This window comes from Denticeps clupeoides, chromosome 12 (genome assembly GCF_900700375.1).
Source record: "Denticeps clupeoides chromosome 12, fDenClu1.1, whole genome shotgun sequence".
NCBI classification, from domain to species: Eukaryota; Metazoa; Chordata; class Actinopteri; order Clupeiformes; family Denticipitidae; genus Denticeps; species Denticeps clupeoides.
Window position 1 is genome coordinate 13770893 of NC_041718.1, and position 9141 is coordinate 13780033.

Consider the following 9141-nt stretch of genomic DNA (forward strand, 5'->3'; position numbering starts at 1 on the left):
TGGCAGGCGGACGTGTAGTGTGACACTTTTTTCGGCTATGGTCCAAAAAACTTTATGACTGGGTAACGGGCCTGGGAAAGTGCTACACACCTCAGACTGTTTAGATGAACCCCCTGTATTTATTACCATGTTGCTTGTTTAATTATTCTTGGATGAAATAGACCCCACATCCTAAATCTCTGCTCCATTAATGTTGGTGGGCTTGGCCCTGCTGTGCATGAGACGCCGGGATAAGGGGCCTATAGTGTGGGACAATGGATGTGTGGTCAGCATTTTTCAATTGACACAGGCCCGCTTTAGATGCTCTGAAGTGCTGTCCCCATGGTCTACTTTAGATCAAGTAGCTTTGAGCCGCACTTCTGCTGAATGGTGTCCCTGCTGGTCTTGAAGAGAAATGAACCCAGCATCCTAAAACATTATGCTTACACATTGATTGTGAATTATTTATTTAATTACAGTCTACGGGAGACGTTTTTATCCATAGTGACTTACACAAGTGATTCAAAATATCCATCATTGAAATCCCTCATGTGGTTCACTAGGACCTGATCTGTAAAAACCATTCGTTGAACAACTCAGATCCAAACCTTGATCTTGCCACCAACAAGGGTTGCTTACTGACCCGGTGACACAGACAGTACAGTTTTTAAGATATTTTGAAAAGCTCTTGTTAACGAAAGGGCAACTTGGCACTCTTTCCAATCCCCTTAGGTCGCTATGCTACTCTGCCAGGCTGAATGGACATTCAGTCAATGAAAGCAAAGACGAGCCGGACAGTCACATTATACTACTACTCTTACCCCCGGTTGGAGGTTTGGCTTGAATCAGTCACAACAGCTTGAGCAGACACATTCATCACCAAGGAAATCCTCTTTTGTTCACATTCATTCACGTGGTGTCTGAGTAACTACTGTACACACTCACTGAAACCCTCCTTTCCACTAACTGCTCTAAAGCCATTACTAGCTCTGTATAGTAGAATATTTGGCCAATGGTAAGGGTTGCCATGGACACAATTCCGCACTTTATTCAGATGTACTACAAAGAAAGGTTAAATGAAACAGATCATGTGGTCAGGTTAAAATTTCATTATTACACCATTTTCTACAGATATATTATATCTGTCCTGTATATAAGGTATTAAATGTTGTCACTTTGTGACTTTATGTAGGTCAGGGTTCACTGGCCTTGAAACATTGCATCAGTCATGTCATCATGACTCCATTGTCATGCTTCACAGTAACTCAGACTCAAATTTCGTTATTAGAAACAGTTAGCTTCCTGACAATGGAGTATGTATTAAGACCAGACAGAATTTGTTTGCTTTCCGCAGTTAAATGATGACGAAACTGAAATCATAAGGTTCTATCGGTTAACGCAGATTTCCAGGCTGAAATTCGTCCCCTGTGTGGGTCTACCAGCTTCTCATTTGCATCTGGTTCAGAATGCAGCATCCAGGTTTTTAACCGGCTCAAGTTAAAGGGAGCACATATCACTGGTTCTGGCCTCCTTTCACTGACTACCAGTGAAGTTCAGGATGGATTTTAAAATTCTGCTGTTTTGTTGTTTTTAAAGCCTGGCACAGGGTTGGCCACTGTACATCTGTTATCATATTCACCACTCCACTGCACCAAGGTCTCTTAGGTCCTCTAACAAACTTCTGTTATCAGTCCCTAGAACACAACTAAAATCACAAAGCACGGGGGCCTTTTTAGTTGTTGCTCTGAAACTCTGGAATGAGCTCCTCCTCTTTGTCAAATCTTCACCCTTACTGTAGACTTTTATAACAAATATAGAAAGCTGATTCAGTTTTAAATATATATAAAACCTGAATCAGCTTTAGGACTTACACACAATGTTAAAAAAACAGAAGGACCGATGTTTGTCTTACTGTGTTCTACCACTATACACTCAAACAAGCGTTAATACCATAAAGGGATGTATCCGCTATCTCATTTTAAAGCATAGGGCCTATGGCCAGCATCCACCTGAGTCTTTCAGTGGCCCTTTCATCCGGACCATTCAAGCTCCGATGCCCAGCTTCTCAGTTTCACCGTGGAACGGTGGACGTGCGTTCCGAGTGTAGCTCCCGCCCCATCAGCGGAGACAGGGGGAGCCTACGTGCAAATTCTCCTTCTGTTGGCAACTGGGTGATTCACAATGCCATGTGTGTTTGTGAGTGAGAGAGAGTGTTCTGTGGCCATGGAATGGCAGAACTGAGCTAACAACTATTTTGCTCGTAGTCAGTCCGGACATTTTGCAGGGATACGTATTCATTCAAATGTACAGTCAGGTATGAACAAGAGTAAACCGGACAGCAACATTTCTTTCAATATGAATCACACAAGCCTAAGTACATGGGCCGAGCAGTATTTTACTGAATGCTTATAAAAAAAGGTGTGTCAGCTTGCCTTCATGGTGCATATTTGATGGTGACATTGTCCCACAGTTTAAAGTTCACAATATTAAACAGTCACACCTTGAATCACAGACTGGTTCCAGCCAGACAGGGTCGTACATCAGAGAGCTTGCATTAAAATGTTTGCAACGCTTGTTTAACCTTGTTAAAATACAGAGCTCTAAGTTCATTTGATGCTTGCAGTTAGAATTTCTTTTACGTGACAAAAGGTATGTAGAAATTACTTTATTTTAATACGAATTTTGAATCACACACGCTCAAAATGTGATAGGAACATTTTGCCCTTAGTTCCCTTTTTTTGAAAACCACCTCATCTTCAAAACCACCTCATTTCCAGAGGAAATTTAAAATGTGGCCTTGTTCATGCTAATGTCCAGAATTCATTCAGAGTTAGCATTTAGATTTTTTCTCATTTCATTTTTACTATAAAACCCATGTCTGTTAAAATACCAGTTTTGCTTGGTCTATTATGCTTACAAAGACAACTTATTTCCCTAAAGCTTTCAAAGAAACAGATCAAATATCTGTATTATGTTAATATAATCAGCTTGACATTTACCTCCAAGCACAAAAAACTTTTGCAATAAGCAGAGAGTTTAGTGAACTTTGCCCCAGCAAGAAGGAACATACCTCACAAAAAACACTGACATAAGCAATTACAATCAGGATTTACCTCCTAATGTATGGATCATGGTTTGATGCACAGAATTTTCTTAATCCTCTATAATCCTATGAGGTTTTATGTCATAATGTCAAACAATAACTCTAAATCCTAACACATATTTCAGCTTTCATTAATGTCCAGAATAGCTTTCAAACAGTATGTAAAGAGCATTAATGTGTGTTACCTTTCCCAAAATATATATATAAAAAAATAGTCAACTGACAGAGAGGTTTGCATGGTATCTATAGGGGATTAAGGGTGCAATGTGTAAGAACTTAAAACAGCATCATATTATGGGCAGTATATCACCAAAAAGTTGTCAGAAAGTTCAATTGTCAGAAAGAAGGAGTTGGACATACAAATCTACTTCATCTTAATAAGAGAACACGTACACCATCCAAATCATCATTCATTCAAAACTTTACATTATTTAGATACTTTTTGATCATTTATTTTTCACTGTATAAATCTTGAACCACTGGCCTTAATCATAACTGACTGATGCAGGGTAATGTTTTCATCTGATTTATTTGAACATTTCTCACCAATGATCTCATTACATAACAGCTTTTCTTAATTTGTCCCGAAGTCCTTTGACTGAAAGGTCCTATTCTGAGGGCAGTAATAATTGGGAGCAAGTGAAGGAGGCTTAGAGTAAACGCATCAGCTAACTCTCACTAAGTCTCACCATAAAACCTAATCATAAATCCCTTAACAGCTATGGTGCACTGGAAAAAAATTACCTGAAGACACACATCCTCAAAACACAGTGGAAAGCAATAGTGTTAAATACAACTCATCAGGTTAATGCATGCGTGCTAAGAGAAACCATATAAAATATATATGTTGCAGGAACCTAAAGAAACCTTGTATATACAGGGCTTTCAGCCACCAAAACAGAATGGATTTCTTCTAAAGTAGGGATGCAAACTATGATTTATATGTCTTTATATCTTATAGCAGTTTTGTATTAATTGGATGTTTCTGAGGTGCACATCCAGTCTACTATGACATGCAGTGTTGCTCAGGAAACACACCCCACTTACAAAAAGTCTAATCCACATCGTTCTTGAATTTGGATCCCATTCAGCTTGTCAGTTCTCCAGACATGTATTTTTTGTATTTACGATTATTTAAGCATATGTTCATGAGAGTTGCTGTTTTAAAACTTTGTGAGGACTGCAATGTTAGGGGATACTGATCATTTGTCTAACACTCTGCTACTATAGTTCAGAATCAGGCACGTGTTCTGAACCTGTTGAACCTGATGAACAAGAGGGATTCGCTGATGTTGAGGTCTGATTCGCAATCAAGAAAGTCTCAAATAAAGCGATCAAAACAAATAGAAAAACCTAGTTAAAATACAGAGCTAATTCTAAACCTTGACCCCAACCTGTTCAAAGCTGGCGTGACGCACAGTGCAAGGTATGGTGTGTCAACGTAATATGTATAAGCACGGAGCAAGATGAAAAAGAATCTGATAAAAAAATTCTTACAAAAGGTCACAAATACTAATCAGAGATGGCAAACATTGAAAAATGTTCCATGTCATGGCCTGTTCATTCCAGCACAAGAAAAACAAATATTTCTCAGAATACAGATATGTTCACATGCATTTATTTTAATGAATAAAAGTAAAAGCAGAAATTAGTTTTTGTGACTGTAACATAAATCATAAGGAAAGTGAAATGAAGTCCTATTCCATGATTTCTTGAAACGTTCTGGAGTTACATGGTCATGTGAGACTTTGATCATGAAATAAAACCCAAAGTATTCTGTCCATTCTGAATAGCACAGAATGAATAAAACATGTAATAACTGACAAGTACAGCTGTAATCAATAAAGCAGAGCTGCCTTAAGCTTCAAAGTATAGCATACTTCTTACATTTTCAAAGCAGTATATCCACAAGATGCCGATTCCTCTGACAGTAGATCCTGGAAACTCCATATATAGTGTAGTAATTATAGCCCCAAACATCTTCGTCATCAGTAATCAGAATGAGACAATATGCAATTCTATAGCATTCTATATTGTTCCTGGAGAACAGTATTGATTTGTTGAAGTATGTCAGGTACTACATTTACATTAATGTTGACATTAGACAAGGACAGTAGTAGTGTGACTAAACCGTGCATAGAAATTGATAGATTGTTTAGTTCTGTTTTTGAATTACAAAGGTAATATACATAATTTAACATATGAGTTAAGGAACTCAGCAAAAAATAAGCATCAAGTTGACCCAGGCTGGCAGTGCCTGAATGGTATGTTCTCAGGCCATGCCTTCCAGTTCCCTTCCAGACTTACGTAATTGTGGACTCACTGCCCTGTGCTGTTTTCTCCCTTCATTAACAAACTCAATATAATAGTCCACTGTGCTGCTGTTACACTGAACGGCTTTAGGGCTGTAAGATTTGTGTTTCTAACTAGCTGAGAGCAGCCAAGAAAGAATGCTGTTTATGGCACATCTGACACCCTTTTCTCTCCTATCATATTCTTGGGTTTGTTAGAGTGCTATTTGGTGAAATAGAAAATCAAATTAACAGACTGGTCACAATGCATGATTGACTGCAGACAAAAATGTGAGTTGAAATAATCAAAGAAAGGAACAATGCCTAAACAGACAAAATGTCAGAACAAATAAACTCACTACAGTTCTTTATCACTGTTTGCAGGGAAGGGAAAATAATTACACAAAAAAGAGTGCACAAATACAATACTTCCGACCCAGAATAAGGATACAGAATCAGAAATAAATAATAAATAATAATTTATTTTAGTAATGATTCTGGATTCTGTGTCATGCAGAATGCTTTACTTGTAGCTGGTAAGAACAGCATGTCACAGAAGCAGGTGAGGTATGTGAGGAGGTTGGTACTTACATGCAATACCAATTGCCACATCAAGTGACCGGACATGACTCAGGAGTGCCTAGTGCCAGTCACGGACACCTTGAGAACCCGGCACTGTTCTAATAGCAGCAGAATCACAGGATTGCAAAATGGCAAATCGAACACTTCTGAACACTACTGCATCATCTGCATTGACCAAGGATGATTGAGATAGTGGACATCCAAGTGGTGACAAAACACTGCACCAGACTGCATTTGCTTTCCAAAGGGACATTATTTTACTGATTGACCTGACAATAACCCAACAGCACAGAGGCAGTCGGAGCCAAACACTTGTGGAGTCTATCCATTGAAGATGCCAACTGGCTGGGAACCACTGAGGGACGAAAAAAGATGGATGAAAGGTTAGCTTGTGGCCTTGGTCGCTGAAAAAAATATGTCACTGAGCCACCAGGGCATTCAGCCAAACGGAGACCCATTACTCTGCAAGGATGACACAGAACAAGGTCTAAACGGAGGTCAGCCCATTCAGTGTGTCTCAAACCAACTCAAACCCACAGTTTTGTCTGATTATATACAGTCTGGTATTGACAAAATTCCAAAAATACCTACATAACCATACCAGGGTCACAAAACGTTGAACATTTTTCAAGAGATTTTTTTTTAATTAACTAGGAAATGCTGTATACATGATGCTGTATTCATTAAAACAACACACATATGTATTGTAGATTTACAAATGTAAATGAAACAATGTAGATAAAATGTCACCAGCAGTATGCAGCACTATTATTTGAATTTGACAAATAGTGCACTGTGTGTAGACAAAGATATCTCAGGCCAGACATATCACCTTCAGTTAAATATACATATGAAGTTCCACTGATAAAGATGGAGGTGAGGGTTCAGCCAGTCTTTGCACAACAAAATGTTGGGATGGGAAAATAACTTTTCAATGAAAATTTTTTTTTAAGTAAAATAAAAAAGTAAAACATATTTAAAATGTAACAATTGTGTCTATCTTATTCCTAGTGTTTAAGAAAGCGGCGGTTGCTGGTTCGAATCCCGATCTGCCAAGGTGCCACTGAGGTGCCACTGAGCAAAGCACCGTCCCCACACACTGCTCCCCGGGCTTCTGTCATAGCTGCCCACTGCTCACTACGGGTGGTGGTTAAAAGCAGAGGACACATTTTTTTGTGTCACCGTGTGCTGTGCTGCAGTGTTTCACAAAGACAATCACTTCACTTCACTTTGTAGTTCCAGAGTAAATAAGCTTGGCAGTGATGTCTTATAAGAACATGATGGAACAATACTATGGCATTTGTCTCTGAAACCCACAAACATGAATATGGAATTAGGTTAATTAAGACGTATTATAGACTATGCCTCTTGTGCCTTTGCATAAACAGCTAGATTGATTTTTTCATCTTGAAACCACCATGCTTTTTAACATTGGCACAACTCACGACTTTTTGTTTCACTGCCAAAAACACAGCCCATATTCACATAGTGCTGAGGAAAAGATTCATACTCATTCCAAAATCCACTGGATTAACCTACCTTTTATTAACAAGGTATAGGCAAGGTTTTTGTGTGTGTGTGTGTGTGTGTCTTTGAAGTGATGGCAACGCATCTCAGGTCTGTGTCATGTTGTTCATGCACATGCCCAAATCTTTGTTTACATTTGAACAAAACTGATAGCTTTCCCTCACTCGCTTGTTTTTAATGTTTTAAACTATAAGCAGATTAGGAACGGTATTAACTGTCACGCTTCTGGGTTTCTTCTGTTATATAATGTCTTCGGGATCCGTTCCACTCATTTACAGTGTGAATGTGAACTTTAACTTGAGGGTTTCATGCATTTTACACAGCATATCAGAGAAAAAAAAATGTCAAATTTTCCATTACATTTAAATACTGCTTGAGAACTGTTTCTTTGGAAAAAACACAAATCATATGATATTTATGTCTGGTTATGTCTGGTTTTCCACAGTTTGCCAGAAGCTTCATCCATCTCGAACTCGCTTCAATACGAAATGTTAGGAGTTCAGTATATGTGGAATGGTTAAGCAGTGTATTAGTCAGACAAAAGGCCAGTGAATGAGATCAGTTAGCTGACTACGTGCAGGAGCCCACTAGCCAGGCCCGGTGATCACATGGCCCAGTGGTGATGGGTGCATTAGAGTGATTGTCTCGGGAGTGAATTTGTAATGAGCTGAAAAGAGCAGCTCTTGTTTCATGAGAAAAACCCAGACACTCAAGGGTTGATGAGTTCTCATTGGCCACCAGCTTGCAAAGGTATACATCATGTGGTGCATATTTAAAGAAGAAAACATCATTCAAATTCATTGTGAGAATGAAAGTAAGTATTTCAATGTTAGCATGGCAGTTTTTGAAAACTGGTGTGCCTGTTCACCGATTACAATCTTCAAGAATGAAATTTGGCACATCTGTTCCTCGTCCAGCCTTTGGCACCCAGGGTTCTGTGGTTCCCACCGACACCTTATCCAGCAGCAGCCGAGCCCTCCACGAAGGTTTCCCATTCAACTATGGGTCAGGGCTGGCTTCAGGGACTAGTTAGTCTGAAGTGCTAACTAGTGGTATGGCTACTGGTTGTGGCCTTATCAGCATTGTATGGGTGGTGCATGACACAGTAGCCTAGTGGGTAACACAGTCGCCTGTGAACCAGAAGACCCAGGTTCAAATCCCACTTACAACCATTGTGTCCCTGAGCAAGACACTTAACCCTTAAGTTGCTCCAGGGGGGGGACTGTCCCTGTAGCTACTGATTGTAAGTCGCTCTGGATAAGGGCGTCTGATAAATGCTGTAATGTAAATGTATGGTTCAATAAAAGTCCATAGTCATCAACATGCCAAGCAATTGGAGTGTCAGCGATGGGCAATAAAGGGCTGCAGAACCAAAGACGAATGAAAATGAACAGTACAAAGAGCTGACAAGAATAGGTGGTCATTTTTGTTTGCTTTAGCACTGGAAAAACATGACAATTCCTTAAACATAATGATCTACAGTTTTTTTTATATTTTTTATTTTTACGAATTATTCAAATTCTTTGTGTTTTTCTGACAGAACAGAATAATCTGTAATGGTAATCTGTAATAATCTCCATGGTGATGCCAGTGAACACCTGAATGCTATGGAATGTAAAATATCTGGTTTAGCTAAACTGAACTGCTTGTGTTATTCTT